The sequence below is a fragment of the Lycium ferocissimum genome, chromosome 12 (assembly GCF_029784015.1).
Source record: "Lycium ferocissimum isolate CSIRO_LF1 chromosome 12, AGI_CSIRO_Lferr_CH_V1, whole genome shotgun sequence".
Taxonomy (NCBI): Eukaryota; Viridiplantae; Streptophyta; class Magnoliopsida; order Solanales; family Solanaceae; genus Lycium; species Lycium ferocissimum.
In genome coordinates, this window is record NC_081353.1 from 46,887,987 (window position 1) to 46,911,233 (window position 23,247).

Below are 23,247 nucleotides of genomic sequence, written 5' to 3' on the forward strand. Positions count from 1 at the left end.
ATACGTTACTGTCAGTAACGACTTTAGAGAATCCATATACGAGCAATCCTTCTCCGTAATCTGACATTGATTGATGTTAAAGTCGTAACTCGAGTTACGATTTTAGGATAAAACGTAATCGATTCGTTTCTACCCAAACTAGGCACGGCAATCGAATCTTGCGAGAATCCTGCAATTGGGAATCCTTCCGACCGATTTGACTATAAAACGTGATCAATAGTTACGTTTTAATTGTAAAAACGTGACACACATAACGACACATCGCTAAAGTCCCTCTTCCTTATACTTTTTGAACAAACCACGATCATTATAAAATATAGTGTATGAAACGAATGTTCAAACACATTCCAACAATTTTCAAAAAAGCTTCTACTTGTGTGGCCTATTGTTGGAACAACATTAAAAAATTCAACAGTATGAGTTAATTAAGTCAAATATGTTGTAATATGTTAAAATAATACTATAGTTTTAATTTATTTTTCTGTTATATTAATAATAATAAGTGTCTTATTTTCGCGTGTAGGAGTAAAGATGGCCAATTTTGAACATAATGTGATGGTTGCTTTGTATTGGGGTGGCGAAATAATTATCGAAATGAACGGATTCGGTATACCGAAGGTGCCAAAATGATTGTTAGCATGTTTATTTCAACGAACTATGTCAATTGGTTGAACTATTGCATGAGAAGATGGGGACAAATAGTGAAAATATTCAAATTGATATTTCGAAAATATCCATGCTCATTTCAAGGTAACAATACAAGGTTCATTGAGTTTAAAATTGAGAATGACCGGTCCTTGCTACAATTTTTTCGCCATACCGCAAAAATTTGCGATAAGATCGATATAAATATTTTGGAGATTTATGTAAAGACCAAACCAAGAAATCAAAATAATGTATTTCAAATGAGTGGTCGATGGTTATCACATGAATTTGTTGGCTCAAAATTATGGATTTGCTATGGCCGTCGACCCTCATTTTGCGAACCGATTATTCAACCATCATTCCAAAGAATTACCGATGCACGACAATCCAAATTTCTATAATCAATCTCACACCAATGTGTCATCATATAGTGCGACACATGGTTTCCGTCAATCATTTGGTGCGCAGTCCTAGCACGCATGGTCATCGATCATTTGATGAAGGCTCAAGTAGTCAAAGACGTACTAGTAGTAGCCACGGAGAATATGAGGCCGTGTAAGCAAAAAAAATTAGATTTTTTCGATAGCTTGGGTTTATATATTTTCAACAAATAAATTAGTCAAATTATATGTACTCCCCAGAAGATATTTGTACCGCCAATTGTTGCACTTTTACATGTTTTTAATTGTTGCTTCAATTATTTAGTGCTAGAATAGGTTTATTAGAAACCTCAAAATTGTTGCATTTTTTAACTTTTAAATGTGCTCGTACTCGTATAAATTTTCTGCTAAGAGAAAAAAACTTGCTTATATATCCTACAATCTTACTACAATTTATTAATATGGTTTCTTCCTTTTTCCACGCAGAAAGCCGAGGCCAGCGTTGATATGTATAATGATGCAAATGCTTTAAATTAGCTCGAAAATTCGAGGATGACGACCTTCGGGAGAGGATGAAGAGAGTGAAAGAGAAAGTGAACCTGATGAATATATCGATGATAGTGGAGATTTACTTCAAAATAATATTGGTGTAAATCCTCATAATCAATTTGGTCATGGTGTGTCCGAAATTCCATGTCATGATATACCCTACTTTACGACATTGGAGAACGAGGAAGATATTTTCATTTCTACACGAGAATCTGAGATGGGATGTTGTTCAAATTGGTCCGAGGATGCCAACAAAGACTTGGAAAAGAATATGTATTTTAGCAAAAAAGCAAAATTGAAACGGGCCGTGACGATTTGGAGTTTGCGCAAAAATAAAGAGTTTGAGGTGATAACGTCAAACAAAAGTCTATGGGTTGTGAGATGCAAGTTTTATAATTTATTAGGTTGTCTATGGTTTCTTCGAGGTCGGAAGGTTGGAAATAACCTTTGAATTCAGTGTTGGTTAAATGAATGGCTTCATTTACTTCACTACATTTTGTTGTAATTATTTATCCTAGGTTAGTCTTGTTTCATGGGTTGTCAACGGGACTTACTGGGTGCCCTACATGTGTACTTAGTCGGTTTGGCCGACATACTACATCGTGTGGCATGGTGTTAGGAATGTAAGTGATGAGGTTCATAATTAATTCTACACTTTGTTATCTAGTTCCCAAACTCCATTGATTTCTTTCGGCGTAGTAGACTCTTTTAAATTATGAACTAATTCTTAAACTTACATACTATATTCGGAAATGTCATAGCTTATGCATTCAAATTTTTAGTTTTAGAATTGGTCGATGATTGTCGATCAGTTTAGTTTTTTGACGTTATTATGTTGAGTTTTTATTCGATATTCCAAACATTACTAGTAATAATGTTTTTTAGTGATTAATTTCTTACGTTGAAGTATCGTAAATTATAAATCAACTAGTTCATGATTTACTTGACGGATAATAAATGTCGGATGTCAATTACTTTACAACCCAATTGGGGTCCCGAAACATTGTTTCATGCTTGGTTTTCATAGTGGAACTTGAATGTTGAGTTATGTGCATATGGTTGGGTCATATCATATGGGATTGGTTCGCTCGTTAGAGTGTTGAGTGCCAATCACGTGATTTTGGGTCATGACACTTGAAAAAAGAAGAGGATTGTGTGCCTATGGGAAACTAAATGGATAACGCAAAATACTAGATACATAGGCAACACATGTTATAAATTATGGCATTGTGAAATATATTTAAATAAAGCGGTCCCTTCTTTTCCTAGAAAACGTTTGAAACAACGTGCTACAAAACTATCTAATAGCTGAAAAAATATAGAGAAAAGACATCATTTTTAGGAACTTGAGCGAAAAACTCACTTTAGAACTAAACTTAACTCGGTAATTATTTACCCCCCCTAAACAACTTAACTGATAATTATTTACCCCCTTAGCGGCACCCGGGGCTTGAGTGTATTACACTCGCGCCACGTCATTGCCACATCATTGCCGGCATTGCCACGTCAAAAATTACCAACTCTTCATTTTTTATTTTTCTTTTATTATTTTTTCTCTTTCTTCTACTTTCTCCTCATTCTCACCAACACCGCCGCCCCGCCACCAACACCGCCGCCGCCCCACCTTCTTCCGCCCCTCCACCCCCACCCCAGCTGCATACCAGCTGCATTGTGATTTCTTCATTATTGAAGAACACCACCACCACCATATTGAAGTCGAAGTCCACCGTATTACATCACAGAACTTGGCTCGCTTAAGGTGTCAAACAAGAAATTGATTAGGTTGAAGCCTTCATATACACACAATTTCATTAGGATATCGAGGCAAGTACATTAACTCGTCTTCTTTAGCAATGCCATAAACAACAAAGAACGAAATACAACTATCCTTGTGGTGAAAGCACGTTTCATTGTACGTTCCATTACATTTGTTCTTTAGGAAGTATAGAAAGTGAGTAGATTCATTTCTCCTCCACCAATGAGCTAATCTAATAAATAATTAACTTTCGGGAAGGAGCCCAAACAATAAGCATTCAAGGATATCTCGCTAACTCAGCATTTTCATATTTTCTTTTGTTATTTCCTCTAGATTGATGCTTTCCTTTCCAAAATACTCAACTCCTCTTGAACTCGAAAATCACCACACGTATCAATGTATTAAGTTTTCCTAATACTAATAACCGACAATACGAATATAAGAAACGATAGAGACCCAACACATAACTAAACATAACTAAAAGTTCGTTTATATCCGGCAACTTTTAGTTAAACACAACTAAAAGTCTCCCCAAGTGCATAACTAAACATAACTAAAAGTACTGCCCCCTCCGGCGGACTTTTAGTTAAACACAACTAAAAGTTCCCACACATAACTAAATATAACTAAAAGTCGCCCTGTTAAAGATATTTTTTTCTAAGAAAGTATGCCTCGGATCGAGCTTGCATTTTTAATCTTCTTATGCGCAAAGATAATGTTCCAACTCACATGCTTAATCTCGATTTACAAATTAACAACAATTAACATAAGTATGAATTCAGCTTGAGACAAGCAAAATGAATAAGCATTCAAGGATATCTTTAACTCGCATTTTCATATTTTCTTTTGTTATTTCCTCTCTATCGTTGATGCTTTCCTTTCCAAAATACTCAACTCCTCTTGAACGGGAAAATCACCACACGTATCAATGTATTAAGTTTTCCTAATACTAATAACCGTACAATACGAAGAATATAAGAAACGATATGAGAATGTATTGCATAACTAAACATAACTAAAAGTCGCCCCAGGTGTTTTAGTTAAACACAACTAAAAGTCTCACGGACCTCGGTTAACTAAACATAACTAAAGTCTACACTTTGTTTTTAGTTAAACACAACTAAAAGTCCATTGATAACTAAATATAACTAAAAGTTCCCCCTCCAAAGATATATCTTCTTTTATTTCTAAGAAAGTATGCCTCGATCGAGCTTGCATTTTAATCTTCTTATGCGGAAATGTTCCAACTCACATGCTTAATCTCGGTTCAAATTAACAACAATTAACATAAGTATGAATTCAGGCTTGAGACAATGCAACCCATAATTCCAAATCCACCGTTTGAATAACAATAACAATTGTCATTGTTATTGTTAACACAAATAACAATAGTAGTAATAATGTTTTCTTCGACAGAGTGATTCAATTGATAACAATAATATTTTGTGGAAGACAAGAATTGTAATTTCAACTAGTTCATTGTTCCTTGAATATGTAATAAGAAATTAAAGTAACTAGAGCTTAATAACAAAACCCGAACAACACTAGAGAGAGAAACCAACACAAAGAACAAAGCAAATGTCAATTTTATGCAAATGTCAACTTTATGCATTTGAATGACTGTTTCACGGTGGCTGAATTTGAGCTGGGTTTGTTAACTCAACAAATTTAATCTCTTTATTTGTGTCAAATCAAACCCATAAATTAAATCTATATACAAAGAAACAAAGAAGAAGAAAAAATAGTGGGAACTGTTGAAGTAGAACGCAGAAAGAGAAGGGAAAGAATAAGAAAGAAAAGGAAAAAGTTAATTTAAAATAGAAAATAAAATATTAAGAAAATCTTAATATATCATCCAATTAGAAGATGACATCTCGTACAGTTGGGATCACTTTTTAGTGTTTATTTTTTTCCTCCCACGCGCTTTTAAGAGATTGAGTACACTTTCTTGCCACGTCACCCGTTAAGGGGGGTAAATAATTATCGCTAAGTTGTTTAGGGGGTAAATAATTACCAGCTTAAGTTTAGTTGCTAAAGTGAGTTTTGTCGCCAAGTTCCAGGGGGAAATGATGTCTTTTCTCAAAAATATATTATAAGTAGATACATGATTTCGAACTAAGTCAATAAATCAAAAATCAAACAATGACAAAATGGCATGTGATTGAGTGGTAAATTGATCAAGTAACGAACGATACTTTATGACAATTTTTAGTGGATTGTTCACTTGCATCATATTTCACAATTAAGAAGAACCATCAGCCTTGTGTTGATAAATCTGATATGTATCTTTAGCATTTTGTTTTGAGTAATTGTTGATATATGGAGTAATATTTACGACAGTAAAGATTAATTTAGTAAACAAATGTGCCTTACAAATAGCCTAACTATATGTTTCTCCACGGCTTTTATTTTGATTTATAAAAGGATACACTATAAGGAAAAAAGACCAAACTCCATTACTTAATAATATTTTGCCATAGGACTAAGCTAAAATTATGCATTTTTCTTTTATCACTTCATATATATTGTGACAAAGATTGCATAAGCGGATTAGTTTCTTGTATGCAATAAGGATTGTAGACACGTGATTTTTTATCCTCGCCGGAGTGTTTCACCTTCTAGTGTCTAAATATTTCTTTTAATTTTAGTCTTGATATGTCGATTTTACTCTATATTATTTATTAGGTTTATTTACTGATATAAGAAGAGGGACAAAAATATTTACTATTTCTAGAGTACAAGTTTGGTGTTTCAAAAGAATGAAAAATCACAAAAAATATGCTTTCTAGGATTTAATTTTGTTTAGCTAGTTATTTTCTTTTAAATAATATATTTTTCTCTATCTAGGAATAGTTATTAAGTATTTCTCGTTTTACATTTAAATAAAAGGTAAATAAAAAAGATGACAAAAAGGGAAAGGAGCAAATGAGATTATATCACCTACCACAAAATGACAAAGCTTCGTAACAAACCTTATCGCTTTACATTTTGCACTCTCACGTAGATTCCACAATTTTCATCTGCACAGAATCATATATACGTGACATTCACTATTTGTCCCCATCTTCTCATGCAATAGTTCAACCAATTCAAGATAGTTCGTTGAAATAAACATGCTAACAATCATTTTGGCACCTTCGCATACCCGAATCCGTTCATTTCAAAGAATTATTTCGCCACCCCAATACAAAGCAACCATCACATTATGTTCAAAATTGGCCATCTTTACTCCTACACGCGAAAATAAGACACTTATTATTATTAATATAACAGAAAAATAAATTAAAACTATAGTATTATTTTAACATATTACAACATATTTGACTTAATTAACTCATACCTGTTGAATTTTTTAATGTTGTTCCAACAATAGGCCACACAAGTAGAAGCTTTCTTTAAAATTGTTGGAATGTGTTTGAACATTCGTTTCATACACTATATTTTATAATGATCTCATGGTTTGTTCAAAAAGTATAAGGAAGAGGGACTTTAGCATGTGTCGTTATTGTGTGTCACGTTTTACAATTAAAACGTAACTATTGATCACGTTTTATAGTCAAATCGGTTAAGGATTCCCAATTTGCGGGATTCTGCAAGATTCGATTGCCCGTGCCTAGTTTGGGTAGAAACGTAATCGTGGGGGTTTTATCCTAAAATCGTAACTCCGAGTTACGACTTTAACATCAATCAATGTCGATTACGGAGAAGGATTGCTCGTATATGGATTCTCTAAAGTCGTTACTGACAGTAACGTATTAGGCATAATACGTTACTCACAGTTACGAATTAGCTTTTAACACCGTTAACCCCCAGCTATTTTTCCCGTCAGAATTTTTGAATAAAATAATGCCTAATACGTTACTCAGGAATACGTTTATGCTAGTTCTGTAAAAAAAAATTAAAAACGTATTATTTTGATGAATTGATTTAAATAATAGCTTATTTTGGTCAAAAATTCTACTAGAAGTATCATCACGACTTATTCTACGTGCCCTCCAGCAAATGGTGTTTGAAACATCTTTTATAACCGCTTCCACGCAACAATCTCAAAGTCAAGGCAACAAAGAATGATAAAATATAAGATATGCACAAAGGCCATCATAGACGAAAACAAATAAAGCTATGGACAATACCATTCGGCCATGATTATTCCAACATCGAGCTACTACCACATGGAAGAGGAAAGTTAGAAACTAATAACCTATATAAAGAAAAATCCTCCTAATTCGTTATGTTTCTTCATTCTTGTATTTGAATACTGAAAATTAGGCAAAATATTCCGTGCAATATATGTGCTTTCGTTACAAAATTGCAGGTGCAAAAAAAATGTGAGGCTCAGATCTACAGAAAAGAACATGTAAAGAGAAGGTGGCATGGCTGCAAAAACACCAGTTGCCTGAGAAAAAAAAAAAGAACTCAAATCACAAGGCAATCCAGTTATTTGGCAAGAATATATACGGGTTTGGTAGCTTCAATGCCCAATTTTTTTAGCCGATCATCATAGTTGTCTCTTTATGTACCATCCTTGATTGAACACCCAAAAAACGCCGCAGAATATCTAAAGATCATCCTAAACTTGACTTATTGAAAAATATTTGACAAAACCATACCTTTAATATATCAGCTACAAACCGAAATCAAATTTAATTTTGTAAATTTTTGGGTTATCCCCACAAGAACTCTTAAAGATACTTTTAGATCTCCATATTTTTTTGAGTTGAGAGAAAATGACAAAAGCCAATGAAAAAAGATTTTAGCTTGCCTTTTTTGTGACGGGGGTGTGGCGTGACAAATTGGAAAAATAGAAAACGACAATATGGCATGCAATTCCATAACAGTAGTTAGCTACTGGAAGATACAGATGTGTTTGTACGACTTTCCATGTATTAGAAAAGTATGAAAATGCCATCAACTAAGGGTGTGTCAATATGGAGGAAAATATTTTTAATTTTCTGGTTGGTCAAAATGTTTTGGAAAGCATTTTCTTTAGGAGAACAAATTTCTTAAAATTAGGAAAATGACTTTCTAAATATAAGTTGAGAAAACAAGTTCAAAGCCATTCCAAGCTTCATCGGAAGACCCACCCAACGCCCCCAACCCCCACCCTTATATAATCCCACCCCCTGTAACCCCGAGACGCCCACTCTTCATCCCATCCCATCCCTGTAGTATTTTGATAGATTACGTATAAATGCTCTTGGAATACTATTATTTTTACTTCTTACCAAACACTAAAAATTAAGTAAGAAATTCACTCATTTTTTTCAAAAAAAAAAAAAAAAAAACTAGGAAAACAATTTTCATGAAAAAACATTTTCCTTCATACCAAACACATCCTAAACTCATATACCACGTAAATAAGTGGACCCCCACAAATCCCCTTGACTGGTGGCTATATAAACCACTCTTCTTCTTCCTTTTTCCTTACTAATTCTTCTTCTCTATATACTAAATTCCTTCTGTTTTTCAGATGACACCGAAGGAAAACGATGACGCAGAAGTGATAGTAGCGGTTCCCCCCGATAAGGTGCATTATAGCGGTGTGAGGAAGATGTCATGGGAGAGGTACATAACTAAGATCAGAGATCCTGACTAGAGCACATGTGTCTAGCACGAAACTTTTGATACGCTGGAGGAAGCTACTCGGGCCTATGAAATAACTATGTGGCTCTTACGGTGCCACAGGCCTGTAAATAATTTTCCTCAGCAACAGAAGATAACCTCACAAATGCTAACGACGGCATTAGGTGTGAGGTCCAGCGTCAGTCAGTGCCTCTCAATCTTGAGCTTTCCCTTGCACCTGCAGGGAGCATGTGAAACCGCCTACATTTGTTATCCAATATTGCATCACATTTCTTAAATCCCTTTTCGTCTAATTTTATAAGCATTAGTTTAATTTTCATTTTGTTGCTCTGAATATTCATAAAAAAACTGGAGCACTTGTTTATTTTTGGAAGAGGATAAAAAAATGTCATGATATATTTTATACCTATCATAGGAATGTCCCCTGTCGTGATCTTTTCTCATATCTCCTAACAACAAGAAAAGATGTAGAAGTAATATTAGTTTAGAATTTTTTTTTCTTCTTCGTTTTATTATTTTTCGATCTTCGTTTCCTTTCCAAAAATGTTGTTGGATGTATTTTTGTTGGGTTGCCAATGGCTCAATACATATATTTCCCCTTAAACTTGCTTTTGCTTGAGCCAAGGGTTTATCGGAAGCAACATCTCTATCTCACAGGGTAGGGGTAAATATTAACTATGCAAAGTTGATTAGATTCACATTGAGCAAAGATATGAGAAGTGAAAGTTGCTTAATATTTGTCCAAATGTAATCAATGTGCAAGTTTTTATTAACACATGAATTTAGAAGAAATATCTTAATAATATTTAAGATTGATGGTTTATGTTGGTGGTGATGGTTTATATGATGAAGGGTATTGGTGATTTTAAATAGCGGTGAAAGAAGAAAAATTAATTTGGTGAGTTGGCATGTCATTCTGGCTAAAATGAATGGTGTTAACGGAAGAATTTAGAGGGATTATGGCTATATAATCTTTTGTATCTTTTCTGGTTATGTATATAAATATATGTATATATAAATAAATACCCACTGTTGCATGGAAGAATCTAGAGGGATTTTGTGCACATTTTGAGGAAAATAAGGCTTTGGTTGTGTGTGGGTTTAGATCAAATTTGAAGTCATTGTCTGACTCAGAAGCGGTGAACAGCATGCGGGACACGGGAACTTGTTCCCCATTATTATTCTTGTGGCTCATTTGAGGTAAATGGTAATTTTTGGGGTAGCATTTCATTATGGTTAGATATTTTCAGATTGGCAGGTCTTTTTTCCCCATAAAGTTCATAGAAGATATATGAAAATACTGATGGGAAGACAAAGACATTATGTGAATTTTCTATTTATCTAAATTTTAGTGGATAAAATAATTAATTGGTATATATTTTGTGAAATTAATCTAGATATGTGCGCCTGAACAAAAAAATATTAAATGTTCACATTACAAATTGAGGTGAATTGAACGTATAAGTGAAGTGTCTAGATGATAAAGTCAATGGCTCAAGAATTGGATTTGCAATATGGAAATATGTAATATGCACCCCTGTTTTCAAAAAGAAAAATCAAAATTACTAACCAAGTGAACGGACATTAGGCGCCATTTGATTTTTAATGAGTAAACTAGGAACATCTAGGAGATACAGGAAAAACATAAAATTTTACATATGTAATGCAGCCATCCAAGCTAGCAGGTCACTTCTATTTCTGAATCAAGGTGAAATAGAAGATGTGATCAATTAAATATAGTGCATGTAATATCAGCAGTAAGAAATGTTTTGCTTCAATAATCTTGAAGTAACGAGTAAGGCTTTGGAATCTCATCACTGCAGATCTTGAAGTTATGAGTGAAGCTTCAACGTCTATAGTTCTGATCGATGTTCGTCGAAAATATAGCCACGCTGCCCACACAGGAACAAGTTCAACAACAGGCATGGTGAAACTTTAGGAGTGCAAAATCCTTTTTCTTCTAACTCAGTAACACGAAAGTCGCACGCTCAATAACAACCCTGCATTGAACCAAGAAAAGGATTTTCTTTAGAACAATACAAAGAGAAAGGCAACCATGCCATGGCTGCAGAACATGGGATGAATGTAAGAGAGAAACCTTAACATAGGCAGCATTAAGTTGCAAAAGCCAAGATACTGGTCTAGTCGTCTCCATGCTCACTGATTAGCCCACAAAAGAAGGTAATAGAAGTATCATCACAACTTCTTTTACGTGCACTAATATTGTTTTAAACATTTTTTATTACCACTTTCACGGAACAATCTCAAAGTCAAGGCAATAAAGAACAGGAAAATAGAAGATATGCACAAAGGCCATTAGAGACGAAAACAAAGTTATGTACAGTACCGTCGGCCATGATTATACCAACATCGAGCTATTACCACATGAAAGAGGAAAGTTAGAAACTAAGAAACTATCTGAAGAAAAATCCTCATATTTCCTTATGTTTCCTCATTCTTTTATTTGAATACTGAAGATTACGCAAAATATTGCGTGCAATTTATGTGCTTTCGATACAAAATTGCAGATGCCAACAAAATGTGAAACTCATAGCTGCAGAAAAGATTAGGTAAAAAGAAGGTGGCATGGCTGCAAAAACACCAGTTGCCTGCGAAAGAGAAGAACTCAAATCACCAAGCAATCCCGTTATTTGCCAAGAATATATATGGGTTTGGTAGCCTCAATGTCCAAATTATTTAGCCGATCATCCTAGCTGTCTCTTTATGTACCATCCTTTAAAACCCAAAAAGCATCGTAGAATACCAAAATACCCTCCTATACTTGCCTTAGTGAAGAATATTCGACAAAACCTTACCTAATATATCAAGGACAAACCGAAATCAAATTTAATTTTAAACATTTTTCGGTTATCCCCACAAGAACCCTTAAAAAACCATTTTTAGATCTCCATATTTTTTTGAGTTGATAAAAAATGACAAAAGTAAATGAAAAAAGATTTTAGCTTTCCTTTTTCGTGATGGAGGTGTGGCGTGGCACACTGGAAAGATAGAAAATTGCATCTCTTCCGACGATATCCATTTTAGTGTTGTTGGAATAAATGTTACTGAAAGTATTTTTTTTTTTTTTTTTTTTTTACTTCTACGTCTCTCTTTGAAAATATAGACTTCAAGAAGCTTTCGACAATATGGCATGCAATTTCATAACAATAGTTAGGTACTGGAAGATACAGATGTGTGTGTACTACTGTCCACGTATCAGAAAAGTATGAAAATGCCATCAACTAAGGGTGTGTTCAATATGGAGAAAAATATTTTTCAATTTTCTCATGTATGGTTGGTCAAAATGTTTTGGAAAATATTTTATTTAGGAAAACAAGTTCCTTAAAATGAAGAAAATGACTTCCCTAAGTTGACAAAACAGTTCCACAAGTAACATTTCAAATTCATTATCTCCTCCCCACCCAATGCCCCCAACGTCCACCCTTTTAAATCCCACCCCGTGTAACCCCCACTCCTCTCCCCATCCCAGCCCCATAGTGTTTTGTTAGATTACATATAAATGCTCTTAGGATAATATTCTTTTTGCTTCTTACCAAACACAAAAAATTAAGTAAGAAATTAACTCATTTTTCAAAATTTAAAAAAAAAAAAACATTTTCTAGGATGAAAAAACATGTTCCTTCGTACCAAACAGACCCTAAACTCAAATACCACATAACAACTCTTCTTGACAGGAGGCTATATAAACTACTCTCCTTTTTCCGTTTTCCTTACTAATTCTTCTTCTTTATATACTAAATTCCTTTTGTTTTTCAAATGGCACAGAAGGAAAACAGTGACGCAGCAGTGACGGTAACGGTTTCCCCAGATAAGGTGCATTATAGCGGTGTGAGGAAGATGCCATGGGAGAGGTACATAACTAAGATCAGAGATCCCGACTACCACGTGTCTGGCTCAAAACTTTGATATGCCGGAGGAAGCTGCTCGGGTCTATGGTATGGCTATGTGGCTCTTACGGGGCCACAAGCCTGTAAATAATTTTCCTCAGACAACTAAGGTTGACCTCACAAATGCTAACGACGACAGTGGATGTGAGGTCCAGAGTCAGCCAGAGCCTCTCAATCTTGAGCTTTCCCTTGCACCTCCAGGGAGCGTGTGAAACTCTCGACATTTCTTATCCAGTATTGCATCACATTTCTTAAATCCCTTTTTCTTTTAATTTTATAAGAACTAGTTTAATTTTCATTTTGTTGCTCTGAATATCCATAAAAAAGTTGGAGCTCTTGCTTTTTTTTTTTTGGAACAGGACGAGAAAAGATCATGATATATTTTATTCCTGTCATACGAATGTTCCATGTTATGATCTTTTCTCATAACTCCTAACGACAGGAAAAGAGTGGAAATGATGTTAATTTAGAAATTTATGTCTTCTCCATTGTATTACTTTTCTGTCTTTGTTTCCTTTCCAAAATTCTGTTGGATGAATTTTTGTGTCTTTATGTACCATTCTTTAACACCCAAAAAACATCGCAGAATACCTACTCTTTACGTACCATCCTTTAACACCCAAAAAACATCGCAGAATACCTACTCTTTACGTACCATTCTTTAACACCCAAAAAACATCGCAGAATACCTAAAGACCCTCCTAAACTTGGCTTATTGAAGAATATTCAACCAAATTATTTCGTGCAATTTATGTGCTTTTGATACAAAATTGCAGGTGCCGACAATATGTGAAACTCATATCTGCATAAAAGATCAGGTAAAGAGAAGGTGGCATGGCTGCAAAAACACCAGTTGCCTGAAAAAGAGAAGAACTGAAATCACCAAGCAATTCAGTTATTTGCCCAGAATATATACGGTTTTGGTAGCTTCAATGCCCAAATTATTCAGCCGATCACCATAGCTGTCTCTTTATGTACCATCCTTTAACACCCAAAATACATCGCAGAATACCTAAAGACCCTCATAAACTTGTCTTATTGAAGAATAATCGACAAAACCTTACCTAATATATTAACTACAAATCGAAATCAAATTTAATTTTGTACATTTTTGGGTTATCCCCACAAGAACCCTTAGAAAACATTTTTAGATCTCTATATTTTTTTGAGTTGAGAAAAAATGACAAAAGTCAATGAAAAAAGGCTTTAGCTTTCCTTTTTCATGACGGGGGTGTGGCATGGCACATTAGAGAGATAGAAAACGACAATATGGCATGCAATTTCATAACAGTAGTTAGGTACTGGAAGATACAGATGTGTGTGCACTACTTTCCACGTATCAGAAAAGTATGAAAATGCCATCAACTAAGGGTGTGTTCAGTATGGGAAAAATAATTTTTCAATTTTCTCATGTCTGGTTGGTCAAAATATTTTGGAAAACATTGTATAGGAAAACAAGTTCCTTAAAATGAGGAAAATGACGTCCCTAATGTAAGTTGACAAAACAGTTCCATAAGTGCCATTTCAGGTTAAGGGTGTCAAGTGGTCCGGGCTGGGCCGGGCCGGGCCATTTTAAGGTGGGCCACAAGGGGCTGGGTCGGGGCCGGGCCGGGCCATAAGTTAGGGGGCCGGGCTGGGGGCCGGGCTTGGAGAGGGAAAAGGGTGTCCGGCCCGGCCCCACCGGGATAGGGGCTACACCTCGGCTAACCGGCCGGCCGGTTATAGTTAGTGGGCCGGGCTTTTTTTTTTTTTTTTAAAGTTCTAATACAAAAATAGACATTTACTAATAATAATAAAATTAACATTTACATCTAATGATAAAATTGCTAAATTAAAAAAAAGTTTAGTCGTCGTCAAATTCAAAAAGCTAGCCGTTGTAAATTTTAAAAACTAGTCGTTGCTAATTTTATTTGAACCCCTAAATTTATGAATAACTTCACTTTGGTCATATTTTCAAACTATAAATACCCCTCCATTCTTCTTCATTTTCACACAATTTTTCCACAATTCTCTCTTTATCTAAATTTGTTATTCAACTAGTGTACATTACTTCACCTCCACCTTCTCCTCGAGTTCGAAGATCAACTTCAAGTGCGGTGTGGATGCATTTTGAGCGAGTAAATGAGGAACATGTTAAATGTCAACATTGTGGTGACATATATCTCCACAAGTCCGGAGCGTCGGTATTATCCTATTAGGGGGGTGGGGGTGGAGGGGGGGTACGGTGTGTTGCGTAGACACTTGTGAAAAGGCATGAAATTGAACTGAATGATTTATCAAAGGTATATTTGTTGAGATAAGTACTACCACAATCTAATACATACTATATACTGAAATGTATCAAAGGTATATTTGTTGAGAAAACAAGATTGTCTAGCTTTAAAATACAATTTTAAAGAAAACTAAAGTGCTCCGTAAAAAGAGACTCCTAATTTATTGGGATATAATGTTTTTAAAATACTTATTATTAGTAATAAATGTAGTACGTATCTTTTTTTTTTCTTTTTTTCTTTTTTAATTTGAAGTGGGTCGGGCAGGGCCGGTGCCCCGGTGGGCCATCAACCGGCTGCGGTGGGCGGCCGGTGGGGGTGTCCACCTTGTCCGGCCCGGCCCCTAATAAAGCCCACCTAGCCCGACCCCTTACACCTTTTAGTGGGTTTGGGCGGGCCGGTGGTGGGCGGGTTTGCCGGAGCACGGTTCGGCCGGCCCGCCCACTTGACACCCTTATTCCAGGTTCATTATCTCCTTCCCACCCACACAACGCCTCCAACCCCCATCATTTGACAACCCACCCCCTGTAAACCCTGAACCCCCACTCCTCACCCCATCCAACCCCCATAGTGTTTTGGTAGATTACATATAAATGCTCTTGGGATAATATTCTTTTTACTTCTTACCAAACACTAAAATTAAGAAATTTACTTATTTTTCAAAAAAAAAAAAAAAAAATATATATATATATATATATATTCTGATGAAAAAACATTTTCCTTCTCACCAAACATACCCTAAACTCAAATACCACGTAAATAAGTGGACCCCCACAAATCCCCTTGACAAGAGGCTATATAAACCACTCTCCTTCTTCCTTTTTCCTTACTAATTCTTCTTCTCTATATACTAAATTTCTTCTGTTTTTCAACTAGCGCAGAAGGAAAACAGTGACGCAGCAGTGACGGAGTCGGTTTCCCCAGATAAGGTGCATTATAGCTGTGTGAGGAAGATGCCATGGGAGAGGTACATAACTAAGATCTAGAGGTGGCAAATAGGTGAGTTTGGTTGGATTTGGTATGGTTGAAAATGGTTTGAACAAAAACGGGTTGGGTTTCAAACCGCCCATATTTCATGTGGGTAAATATGGATTGGGTGATAAATGGGTGGGTTGGTTATGGGTTAACCCATATTATACAAGTGTAATGTGTATAATGTTTTTTTCTTTTGTCAAGTTAAATTAATTTTTTCATATATTCATAATTGATATTATCAAATAGAAATTTCGGGGGAGGGGGGGGGGAGGGTTCATGGGGTGGGATATGACTTTTTTTTTTCATTTTTTTTAGGCAGAATGATCTAGGACCCCCCCTGAACTTGTCGATTTTTATTTAGTGTACACCTAAACTTTACGTTGGCCTAATTACCCCCCTTAACTTGAAAATATGATAGCCTGGACCCCCCTAGACGCTGATGTGGCAAAGAGCGTGGATACACTCTCTTTTAGGCGCGTGGAAGGGTGAAAAATCGAAAAATCAGCTTCCAAATGGGGTATTTTTCAACTATTAATTGTCACATAATCAATATAATGATTTTATTTGATCCAATTGTATTTCTTATTGATTTTTCTTAATATACATTGCATATTTTATCCCAATTGTGTTTTTTTCTTTTTCGATATGATGATTATTTATTTCAGCTATGTATTTTTTTTTCTTTTTTTCGGATCCAAATCTAAATAACTTAGTTGAAAGTTTCAACTTGAAATTATATTTATTTTATTCAAATAAAAATAAGGTTTAGCAAAAGTAATGAAGTTTAGACGGTGTATTGTTTACAAAAATATTGTGTATTTTTCTTTTCATGCAAGTACTATTTATTTCAACTGTGCATTATTATTTTTTTCGGGTCAAATTCGTAAAATATGTGGTAATATTTTATTTGATTTCTTTTTTAGATTCAATGATTATTTGTTCTTGCTGTGTATTTCTTCTTTTCCTAGCCAAATATATAAGAATAACTTGATTAGAATATAATTATCTTTAGGCAAATAAAAAAATTATAGTCAAAATATTTTCAAGTTCTTTTTTACAGATTTGGCCCGAAAAAGATGATTCAAATAATTGTTGAACTTAAAAAGTAAAAAATATATATTTATAATCCATTAAAAAATGCCACATGGACAAAAAAATCCATGTGGCAGCGCGTGTTGACCACCTCCATGGGTTGTCAGCGTCCGGAGGGGTCGTGCCTATCATATTTTCAAGTTTAGGGGGGTAATTAGGCCAACATAAAGTTTAGGTGTACACTGAATAAAAATCGACAAGTTCAGGGGTGTCCCGATCTATTCTGCTTGTATATTTGTTGGTCTTTTTTGGAAAAATCATTGGCTCAACAGAGTAGGGCAACAACCCCTGCAAATAAAATCCCTAAAACTCTCTGTTTTTGGGTCATGTTCTTTCTTTCATGGGCTAACCCTTTTTGGCTGGGAAAATTCTTTGGTTTTCACCAAATATTTTTACACTTTTCACTTTTGATCTTTTAATGGTATATATACACACACATGTTGCATGGAAGAATCTAGAGGGATTACGTGGCAATTTTTTAGAAAATATATCTTTGATTGCGTGCGTGTATTGGCAGGTCCTTTTTTTAAGTTTCCTTGTCAAGTTCATACTAGGTAAATCCTTTATCTATCGGGTTTGCAAAATTAATGGGTATCTGTTCTTATAGATGGTGGTAGACATTCCAAAAAAATATTGAAATGAGCACAAACTAATCCCGATATCAAGTTATAAAATATACTAGAATTTTCACATTACAAATTGAGGGGAATTGAAGATATAAGTGAAAGCAAATTAATTACAATGAAAATTAAACTTAAAAGACTTTGGTCTTTTCATAAATTAAATTGTTGGCTCAAATCTTCTAAGCACAAACAGTTCTTGTTTGGCCTTAACATGGGGTCCGTACATTTGGCCAATCTAAGGTAAAAGTTAAGGTGTACTTTGGCCACAATAATTTTTTTTTTTTTATTAATAGAATTCCATCATCTTGGCTATATTGGCCTAGTAATGATGGGGTTTGGCAGGACCCTACATGTGGATATATTTACCCAAAAATATACACGAAGAAAGACATAGACCTTAGCCTTCAAGATTACATGTAGAATGAGAGTCCCCATCCTATATTGGTTATGTGTAAAAGTGTAGAAACTGACTCACTCTTTTATATTACAATCATGATTGATATTGAGAAGGATAACAAAAAAAAATTGATTGGCATCATTAACTCAATCATCATTATTAAAGCTGAAATGTCCTTTCTTGATCTTGTTCCAGAAGTGAACATATCCTCTTTGGTCATTCTTCAAAGAAGCTTTAGCCTTCAAAGGGATAGACAAAGCTTGTGTGAAGAGTTCTTCAGATTTCTTGCTCTCACCAACATTAGCTAGAGTATCCGCAACAAAATTTGCTTCCCTGAAGCAATGCACCACTTGACATTGACACTGCCTCATTAGAGCTCTGATCTGCAGAATATAATTCTGGAGGTATATTTGTATCTTGTTATCTCCATTGATCATATTGACTAATAGAAGTGAGTCAATCTCCAAAATCAAACGATTGTAACCATTTCTAATGCACCATTCGAGGCCTTTTAACATTGCCATGGTCTCTGATTTACTGTTGCTACAAACACCAAAATAAGCATAAAAGGACATAATCATATTTCCTCGGTGATCTCTAAGAATGACACCTCCTGCAGCTTCTCCTGGATTCCCTTTACAACACCCATTTGTATTCAATTTTCACATGTGTATGGGAGGTTGATCCACTTTATCATTTTGATGTCCAGCATCTGTTTGGCTTTGTCAACTTTATCAAAAATTTCAGTCCAAATGTAGGAGCATTTAAAGGAGAGAAACTGGCTATTGAGAATAAGACCAACCAACCACCCCACTTTGGCAATGATTTTGCTAGCACTGATTGGAGTTTGATCAAATATCTTACTGCACCTACTCTTCCACATTTCCCAGCAAACAATGGAAGGAGTGCATTGTAAGATAAGTCCATGTATAGGATTTTTTAGGTTGAGTAAGCCACCATTGGACTAGCATGCTTCTAATAGTCACATTATTGCAGTGTATCCCAAAGATAGTTGCAGAAAAAATTCCAAACCAGTTTCAAATCCCCAGCCTAAAGAGGTGATCAGCATTTTCTATTGATAGATTCCTACAACACACACATAGAGGGGCCATGGATCCCAAATTTCTGAATTTTATCATCAGTTGGGATCCTATAATGCAGAAGTCTCAAGATAAAAAAAAAATGAGACTTTGAATGGAAGTTTAGGATGCCATGCTTTCTTACCAATGAGAGAGACACTTCTAGGGATTCTGATAGCTTTCCAAGCAGATTTACATGAGCTCTCCACTATCATTTGCCATCCATATAGGGTAATCATCTTTGTCTCCTTCAATGTGGATGTTAACAATAGTTTCCACCAGGTTATCAGGCAACACCTTTTTGAGTTCCATCTTCCTCCACCTTCCATTGTCCAGAAAAGATGCCACTTTGATTTTCTTAGATCTATTCCCATTAGGGACCTGTCTGGCTAAAGGACCAGAGCCTTTCTAATTATCCCACCAAAATGAAGTGTTTTCTTTGCCAATCTTCCATGTTATAAGAGGTTCCACCGTTGTTTCCGGTTTCCACGCCTTCTCCCCGAGCGTGAATCAACACGAGTCCGAGCTTTTGGAAACGGATGAGACCTCTTTCGATGCCAAACTTCCGGAAATTTCTCAACAAGGAAGGTTTACACCTGAGATTCCACCAGTTCTTAGCAGAAAAAACATCACAATAGCTTTGAATTGGTCTAAAACCAGCTCCTCCTCCAGTAGGCCAGCACAGCCTTTGCCAAGCAATCCAATGATGTTTGTTCTTCGCATCATTCTGTCCCCACAAGAAATTGGCCATGATCATCTCCATGTGTTTGATAGTTGTTTTAGGGAATTGTATAACAGAAATGATATGAAGTGGAAGGGAAGCTAGGATAGCCTTGATCAAAACGGCCTTGCCACCAAAGGAGAGTGACTTGGTGTTCCAACCACTGACTTTGTTGGCTATCCTAGCAATCAATTCGTTAAAGAAAGAAATTATCTTTCTTCCAATATAGATAGGGCAACCCAAATACTTGAATGGGAAAACATGTTGCTCAAATCCAGTGCTATGTTTCACTCTCTGAGCAAAGGTCTCAGAGGTTTTAGGATGTACCAAAAAACCAGACTTCCTTTTGTTAATGAGCTGACAAGAGGAGTTCTCATACTTCTCCAGAATGCTCATCATCATATTCAGGAAGTTAGGTTCACCAGAGGAGAATATGATTGTATCATCAGCATAACTTAGATTAGTGATAATTGGACCCTTTGCTTCACAGAAGAAAGGAATGAAATTGTTGTCAACCTGCTTGTCTAATGTTCTGGAAAGTACTTCAGCAGAAAAAGTCATGTCTGGTTCCATTTATATTTATGGAGTACCAGTTATTAGCAATCACCCTCCATATTATACTTATCCATTTATCAGAAAACCCCAATTTCCTAAGAACTTCACATAAGAAATTCCAAGAAACTCTGTTATAGGCTTTAGTCATATCCAGTTTCAAAGCCACATTGGAATCAGGGTCCTGTTTGTTCATGCTGTGGATCATTTCCTGAGCCAAAGTGATATTCTCAGTAATAGATCTACCCTTCATGAAGCCTATTTGATTAGGGGAGATGAGCTTGTTCATTATACAAGACAGTCTATTGTTCATGTTGATTGATATGGATTTCCTAGCATAATTATAGGAGTAATTGATATAGATTGATTATGTAATGATTGTGTAATATTCTCTTTAATTATGTAATATTCTCTTTCTTTATTTAGTTATAAGAATTATTGTATAAATACCCATTGTCATGGGATGTAAATTATCAAGAAATACAAAGAATACTTCCCCTTCTTCTTGAAATTCTACATGGTATCAGAGCCATTGATGCCCTTTAGAGGTGAGTTATCTCCCTCGCAAAGACTAAGATTCCTTTTTTTTCTCAAAGAGGTCGAGTTTTCTCTCTCTTGATGGTACATCCGCAACACAAGCTCCTTCCGGTCGCTTTTTTAATTTTTTCTTCCATTAGAGTTCTTTGGAACATTCCGAGTCGACCCTACCAGTTTTTGATTTTTTCCGATCACCGAAAATTAATGTTCCGGCGTGGCTGCCATTTTTTCTGGCGAGATCTACTGTTTTTTAGAGATCTGGAATTTTATTTTCTGGCGATATTTTGTACCTACAGCCATTGTTTCAGATTTTTACAGCGTGTTTTCCGACGACTTTTCAGGTTCAGAACTTTTTTCTTTTTTTGACATTGTTTACCCACAGCATCTGTTTGTGAGATATTTCTTTCTTGGAACACATCTAAATTATTTAGATCTATGACTGTTCAAACTATGAGAGATACAAAGGGAGCAGATAATAGTTCTCTTTCACAAATCGGTGTTGGTCGGGCTAATATTGCGTAAAAATGTGGAGACGTTTAGAGACACTACTTCGGGAGAGACTTTGTCTCCGGATGAAGTTCAACAACTTCGTCGTCTTTTTGAACAAACTTGACTCTTCAAGTGTTGCTAGTTTCAATTATGTGCGACAAATGTATTGCCTTTAATGCTCGGCTTAATTCTCGGATTATTGATTACGTACGAATAGACACATGACAGGCTCTTCTAAAGGCCTTCAAAATTACTCTCCTAGTCCCAAAGGGGATTATGTCCGAATAGCCAATGGCTCCCTAACCCCATCTCTGGAACAGGTTCACTCCTTTGTACCCCTGATATTACTTTATCATCCATTCTTCATGTTCCTGACTTTTCTGTTAATCTATTATCTGTTAGCGCTATCACAAAAGCACTAAACTATAGTGTAAAATTCTTTCCTGATCATTGTGTTTTTAAGGACCTTCAAACGGGGAAGAAGATTGGCGATGGTAGATTGTATGATGGCTTATATTTGATCAATGGAGCTCAAGATTCGGTCGTGCTTATTTAGGAACAAATAAGAATGTCAACCAAGAAATAATGCGGTGGCATAGACGGTTGGGACACCCTTCCTTTTTTGCTTTAAAAAAGGTTATACCCTAGTTTATTTTCCAGAACCGAGTTTGAATCTTTGTCTTGTGATGCTTGTGAATATGCCAAGCACACAAAAAACTCTTATCCTACGAGTGACAATAAAAGCACAATTCCTTTTTCGACCATTCATTCGATGTATGGGGCCACTACTAAAACACCTTCTTTGTCTCGGTAGTCATGGTTTGTTACTTTTATTGATTGTTGCACTAGAATAACATGGGTATATCTGTTGAAAGCCAAAAGTGAAGTTTTCACATGTTTTCAGTCATTTCATAAGATGATCTATACTCAATTTGAGGCTAAGATAAAGATCTTTCGAACTGACAATGGTACAGAATACATGAATAAAACTTTTGGAGCTTACTTGGAGTCTTTTGGGATAATCCACCAAACTAGTTGTCCTTATACTAGTGCACAAATGGGCTTTCTTTAAAAGAAAGGAAAAATAGGCATTTGTTAGAAGTAGCAAGATCCCTTTATTTACCATGAATCTTTCCAAAACTTTACCGGGATGCCATTCTAGTAGCGACCTACCTCATCAATAGAATGCCACTTAAAACTCTCAACTTTCGCAGTCCTTTAGAAGCTTTAAAGGGTAGAAATGACTATCTTGTTCCTCCCAAGATATTTGGATGTGTTTGCTTTGTTCACACTAGGAACTCCTAAAACTTGATCCTAGAGCTCTTAAGTGTGTCTTTATTGGGTATTCTCCAACACAGAAAGGGTACAAATGTTATCACCCTCCTTCCCGGAGAACCTTCGTCAGCATGGATGTTACCTTTCGAGAATCTGAGTCCTATTTCAGTATTACACCATCACCTCTTCACGGGGAGAATTATAAGGAAGAAGAGATGGTTTTTCCTAATTCCATTGTTGAAACAAGAGAAAATGAAATTGGAGAAAGAATTCAGGGGGAGACTGTTGGTCGTTTGGATAGGCTCGATTTGATAACTTACTTGGGAGGAATAGAGCGAGAAGAAGCTATCATGCAATCTACAATGGCCGAACCTTCTTCATCCGCGAGTCATCTATAGTTCCTAATGAGTTAGATT

At 35.6% G+C, this 23,247-nt stretch overlaps 1 long non-coding RNA gene across 1 annotated transcript; it reads left to right on the top strand.

Annotated features, from left to right (window-relative positions):
• Positions 1–8,497: 8,497 nt before the first annotated feature.
• LOC132039974 (uncharacterized) lies at positions 8,498–14,313 on the top strand. Its single transcript, XR_009410537.1, has 3 exons — positions 8,498–9,386; positions 11,442–11,588; positions 12,700–14,313. It is a non-coding gene; the product is annotated as an uncharacterized LOC132039974 (long non-coding RNA).
• The last annotated feature ends 8,934 nt before the right edge of the window (positions 14,314–23,247 follow it).